We start from the raw sequence: 6,000 nt of genomic DNA, 5'->3' as shown, positions 1-6,000 counted from the left end.
TTTCAAGAAACACTAGATTCTAGAATGGTTCTGGAGGACAGGAAAATTGCAAACATCACACCACTCTTCAAGACGGGAGGGAGGCAAAAGAAAGGAAATATTAAGACTTAGCATAACTTCAGTGGTTGGGATTTTGGAGTCGTTTGTTGAGGATGAGGTTTCAGGGTACTTGGAGGCACATGATAAAATAGGCCAAAGTCAGCATGATTTCCTTATGGGAAAGTCTTGCTGACATATCTGTTGGAATTCTTTGAGGAAATAACAGCAGGATAAACAAAGGAGAGTCAGTGCATGTTGTGTATTTGGATTTTCAGAAGGCCTTTGACAAGGTGCCACACATGAGGCTGCTTAACAGGAGCCCATGGTGTTGCAGGAAGGATAATGACATGGATCGAGGATTGGCTGATTGGCACGGGCAAAATGTGGGAATAAAGGAAGCCTTTTTTGGGTGGTTGCTGGTGACTAGTAGTGTTCCACGGGAGTCAGTGTTGGGACAGCTTCTTTTTATGTTATATGTATCAAAGTACATACAATATACAATCTTGAGATTCATTCTCTTGCGGGCATACTCAATACACCTATAATAACACAATAACCATAATGGAATCAATGAAATCCCACAACTTGAGTGTTCATCCAGTGTGCAAAAGCCACAAACTGTGCAAATACAAAATGATAGAAAGAAATAATAATAAATATAAAAACTGAGAACTTGAGTTGAGGAGTCCTTGACAGTGAGTCCATAGAATGTGGAAACATTTCAATGAAGGGGCAATTGAAGCTGTGTGGTTATCCCCTCTGATTCAAGAGCCTGATGGTTGAGGGGTAATAACTAGTCCTGACCCTGGTGTTGTGAGTCCTGAAGCTCCTGTACCTTCTTCTCGATGGCAGCAGTGAAAAGAAAACATGACCTGGGTGGTGGGTGTCCCTGATGATGAATGCTTCTTTCCTGTAACAATGCTCAATGGTATGGAGGGCTTTATCCATGACAGACTGGGCCATATCCACTACTTTTTGTAGGATTTTCTCTTCAAGGGCATTTGTATTTCCACAATAGGCAATATACTCTCTGCTGCACATCTATAGATGTTTGACTGAGTTTTAGATGTCATACCAAATCTTTGCAAACTCCTAAGGAAGTAAAGAGATTGTTAATGTCATATTAATGAAGAATGATCGAGTGGATTGATTTCCTTCCACCGTAATAAATCAGATACAAATAAGTATGAGCTAAGTGCTATTTCACCAGGATAAAAATATAAGAAACAGGAAGAGAAGTAGGGCATCTTAACCTCATCCCTGCTTCAGTATTAAATAAAATTATGGCACCTTGCCATTTTTCTCCCATATCCTTCATTTCCTTTAATATACAAAATCTACTGTTCATTGTTTTCAACATTCTAAATGAGTGAGCCACCAGTCATTTTAAGCAGAAAATTCCAAAGATTTATTACATTCTGGGTGAAGAGAAATCCTAGTCCAGAATGGCTGACACCTTATTTTGAGATTCTGTTCCTGTCAAGCCCCAGAAGTATTTTTGTGTTTCAGTAAGATATTACCATTCAAGTTTCATGAACCACTTATTAGACAGACATACTGTCACAGCAAGATTTGGTAGGAGGCAGGAGCACACTGTTCTGGGAAAGAAACACCACTTATAAAGGGCAGCATGGTAGCATAGTGATTAGCACAATGCTTTATAGTACTGGTGACCTGGGTTCAATTCCTGCTGCTGCCTGTAAGGAGTTTGTACGTTCTCCCCATAACCTCACACATTTCCCTAGAGTGCTCCGGTTTTCTCCCCCAGTCCAAAGATGTACCGGTTGGTAGAATAATTGGTCATTGAAAATTGTCCCATAATTAGACTAGGGTTAAATTGGGATTGCTGGGTGGCACATCTCAAAGGGCCGAATCAGTGCTGTATATCAATAAATAAACAAGCATTCATTCCCATTTACAATAGTGTGGATACTGAAACTCTTCACATCACTTAACATTGCTGGCCTACATCTCAATATCAGCTTTAACACACCAAAGACCTGTATAAGGTGGAAAATTTCATCAACAGGCGAGCCCAAGTATCACAAATGATGCTACTGACTACAATGCCATTTTGGGCTTGCATTTGGTGGCCTGCTTGTTTTACTTTATAGAAGGCTTTACAATATTATATTTTCCTTGTGGAAGGATCATGCTAATCTTGTATTATTCCATTTTAAAAATGCTGTGGTTGTGTGGCATTGTTTGTTGAATTGACTAATGATTTGGTCCTAAATATATGCTTTCACTAATAGTCACAGCATATTATAGTAAGACCAGTCAGTGCAGTGTATCCTAACTGCACATCATTTCCCACTATTTCAAATAATAAGTTCTGAAAAAAGTCTGAGCAGCTTGGTTGCTGATAAATGTGCCAGCCAACGACTGAAATAGTTAAATGTATAACACACACAAAAAAAAATCACTAACAAATTTCAGAACATATGCAGTGATTAAAAACCTGATTCTGATGATGCAGAGTCTTAACAAGTCAGGCAGCATCGACAGAGGGAAAGAAAGAGTCAATATTTCGATCAAGACTGGAGAGGGGATAGAAGCCAGTTCCCTCGATAATGCTGTCTGACTTGCTGAGTTTCTCCAGCAATTTTTGTGTGTTACTCAAGATTCCAGCATCTGCAGAATTTCTTCTGTCTCTGGTTAAATGCGTTGGCCTGATCGCCACACTCATCAACTGGAAATTACAATCTTTGTGTGCATGGATCGCAACGATTATCATCCTACAATCTTTAACCTTTCTGCGAGCCGAGCTGCACCGACGTAAGGCGCCGCCCAGGAGCCAGTTCCGGCAAGTGGGGTCGTCTCCAGGAAGTTGGGAGCTGTTGCTGTGGTAACCCTGTCTGCTGTTGACAGCACAAACCTTGTACGGTGTGGCCGCAGAGGAAGCAATCCAAGTGAAATGTCTGGTGAGCGTCATCCAGAAATTGTCAGTAACAAGACGTATTTCTGGAAAAGTTTTACTTTGACTGAAATGTTAGAGGCTGCATTAAGACCTGTAAGGTGTTCACAGGCGCTTCCTTCAGAAGACCACGAGTTTTAGTCTCGTGTTTTATTTAGTCGAGTTTTAGTCTTGATAGTGAGTCAATTCTTGCTCGACGAAGCGTATCGATTAACTATTGAATCCTATTGCCTTAAAAGGTTGTTCATTTATATTTTCTTTCTAGAAAAAATGCGAAATTCCAGTGGGAAATTGTTGAAGAAGAGCAATTTGCCGCTTAATTTCAGGTACAAGAATTAGTGCAAGCACTTTGTGTGTGTGTGTGTTGCACAATAATTAGAACATTTTCATGATATGTTAACCGTATGTAATCACTCCTGAATGGACTACATCTTGTTTTTCTGGTCATCCTCTCACTTTGTACTTCGACAGATTTGAACTCAAAGTGGAAATATCGGCAACATTTTTGTGTTAAGCATGTCAATTGAGTCCAATGTTATTAATAGTTTGAAGATATATATTTCAAAGGGAAGAAACTGGAAAGCAATCTTTTTTCTCTTGGCCAACCCAAAAGAAAAATTTTAGATTTCTCATGAGGCAGGGGCTATAAAGAACAAAGGTTAACTGTTAACTTTTGTAATTAAAGAAAAACATGAGCTGAGATTTTTACTTAGTTTTTCTTTGGTAAAGTGCACACACATATGTTGTGCTGGCATAATGACATATGTCATTCATGTACTTTTTGCATCTAACACAATTATGTAAACAAAAATGCTTAATATTTACAATATTACTCAAATATTACTGAAATATTAAATGCACTGCACGCCACATTGCTTACTGATAAACTCCAAGTGAATATTGAATGTATCCCCTCTCCCCCCTTCTCTTTCATATATGTATATTTTTTATCACTTTTCTATATAATACAGCTACTATATAGACATCAACAGCATAATAAATTTTACATTGTCCCATTCAGGCCTAAAGATTTAATCACTGTGGAGGATTTCTTACTGTTGTGAGATAAAGTGTTTCATAAAAAAGGGATCACTCTGTTAAGTGAGACATTATCAAGAGAGGTGGTGAAACAATCTCAGATTTTGGGGTGTCCTCTGTGATGGTTGTATGAGTTGACTCTGGGACTACTGGAGGAGGTTCTGACTGCTTTAGATACTCTTCTTCTCTAACAATTGCCTCTGCCCCCCTCGACTGATCGATGTGTCATCTTCAGATGACATTAGACACAGTCTCCACTGTATAGGGTAGTGTTCCATTTCCCACTTTTGATCATCTCTGTAGTCACTTGCCATGACTGCTTGTCCAGGAGTGAAAGTGTGAACCACCTTGTTTGAGGAGCCCAATTTGTCTCAGCTGTTTTTCCTGCATACTCCTTGTGAGATTGAGTTTGAGGAGATCCAAGAGATGGCCCAGGAACAGCTCTATTGTAATATGCAAAGAAGAAATTGGTGAGCATCTGATTCTGTGTCACTGTAGTGTGTTCTGCTGATATTGCTTGCACTGTGTTCTTTAGACTCTGGTCAAACCATTCTCCAAGCCATTTGCAACTGGGTGGTATGGTGCAGATGTAATATAGAAACACAGAAAATCTACTGCACAATACAGCCCCTTATATTGTGCCAAACGTGTCCCTACCTTAGAAATTACTAGGCTTACCCATAGCCCTCTATTTCACTAAGCTCCATGTACCTATCCAAAAGTCTCTTAAAAGACCCTATCATATCTGCCTCCACCACCGTTGCTGGCAGCCCATTCCACGTACTCACCACTCTCTGCGTAAAAAAACATCACCCTGACATCTCCCTCTGTACCTACTCCCCAGCACCTTAAACCTGTGTCCTCTTGTGGCAACCATTTCAGCCATGGGAAAAAAAACCTCTGACTATTCACATGATCAATGCCTCTCATCATCTTATACACCTCTATCAGGTCACTTCTCATCCTCCGTCGCTCCAAGGAGAAAAGGTTGAGTTCACTCAACTTATTCTCATAAGGCATGCTCCCCAATCCAGACAACATCCTTGTAATTCCTCTCTGCACCCTCTCAATGCTTTCCACATCTTTCCTGTAGTGAGGTGACCAGAATTGAGCACAGTACTCCAAGAGGGGTCTGACCAGGGTCCTGTATAGCTGCAACATTACCTCTCGACTCCTAATTCAATTCCACAATTGATGAAGGCCAATACACTATATGCCTTCTTAACCACAGAGTCAACCTACACAGCTGTTTTGAGCGTCCTATGGACTCAGACCCCAAGATCCCTCTGATCCTCCACACTGCCAAGAGTCTTAGCATTAATACTATATTCTGCCATCATATTTGACCTACCAATTTGAACCACCTCATACTTATGTGGGTTGAACTCCATCTGCCACTTCTCAGCCAAGTTTTGCATCCTATCAATGTCCTGCTGTAGCCTCTAACAGCCCTCCACACTATCCACAGCACCCCCAACTTTTCTGTCATATTCCGTTCATTTTCAGGAATGACTGAAACTGATCCACAGCAGACTGTTGTTCATTGTCACTGACTAAGTGTTCTGGAACACCAGTCCTTGACAAGAGGCTCCTTGCACATCAGTAGTGTGTGGGGCTGTAGTGGAGACTACTGGGAACACTTCTGGCCACTATGACCAAGAAATTTGTGCTCATGAATGGCTCAGCAAAATTCACATGAATCCTCTGCCAGGAGACTGCAGGCCATTCCCAGGGATGGAGAGGTGCTGCTCTTGGCGTTTCCCTGACGTGTTGGCATTCTGAACAGTGTTTGCAAGCTACTCAATCTGCTGATCTATCTCACAAAGCTTTGAGCCAAGGCATTCATTTTGACCATGCCTAGACGGCTGGCTTGTAGCTCTTCCAACACTTTGGCTCTCAGCAACTCTCAATCCCCATATAAGGCAACCCCCATCAAAGGCAAGTTCATCCCAGCGCTGGTAAAAATGAGGGAACTGGAACTTTTGCTGCACATTCCAGCCAGTTCG

The 6,000-nt window shown here is 41.1% G+C and overlaps 1 protein-coding gene across 2 annotated transcripts in view; it reads left to right on the top strand.

Annotated features, from left to right (window-relative positions):
- The first annotated feature begins 2,895 nt into the window (after window positions 1-2,895).
- The window catches only part of LOC132401500 (uncharacterized), an 85,270-nt gene continuing 82,165 nt past the window's right edge, over window positions 2,896-6,000 (top strand). The window contains exons 1-2 of one of the 2 annotated variants that reach the window (XM_059983530.1): window positions 2,896-2,963; window positions 3,222-3,282. The gene's annotated coding sequence lies outside the window, so the exon portion shown is untranslated. Of the gene's footprint in view, window positions 2,984-3,221; window positions 3,283-6,000 lie in introns of both variants that reach the window. The other variant, XM_059983534.1, reaches the window with a different exon arrangement.

This window comes from Hypanus sabinus, chromosome 1 (assembly GCF_030144855.1).
Source record: "Hypanus sabinus isolate sHypSab1 chromosome 1, sHypSab1.hap1, whole genome shotgun sequence".
Taxonomy (NCBI): domain Eukaryota; kingdom Metazoa; phylum Chordata; class Chondrichthyes; order Myliobatiformes; family Dasyatidae; genus Hypanus; species Hypanus sabinus.
Note: the sequence above shows the minus strand (reverse complement) of the source record. Positions and strands in the feature narration are given on the sequence as shown.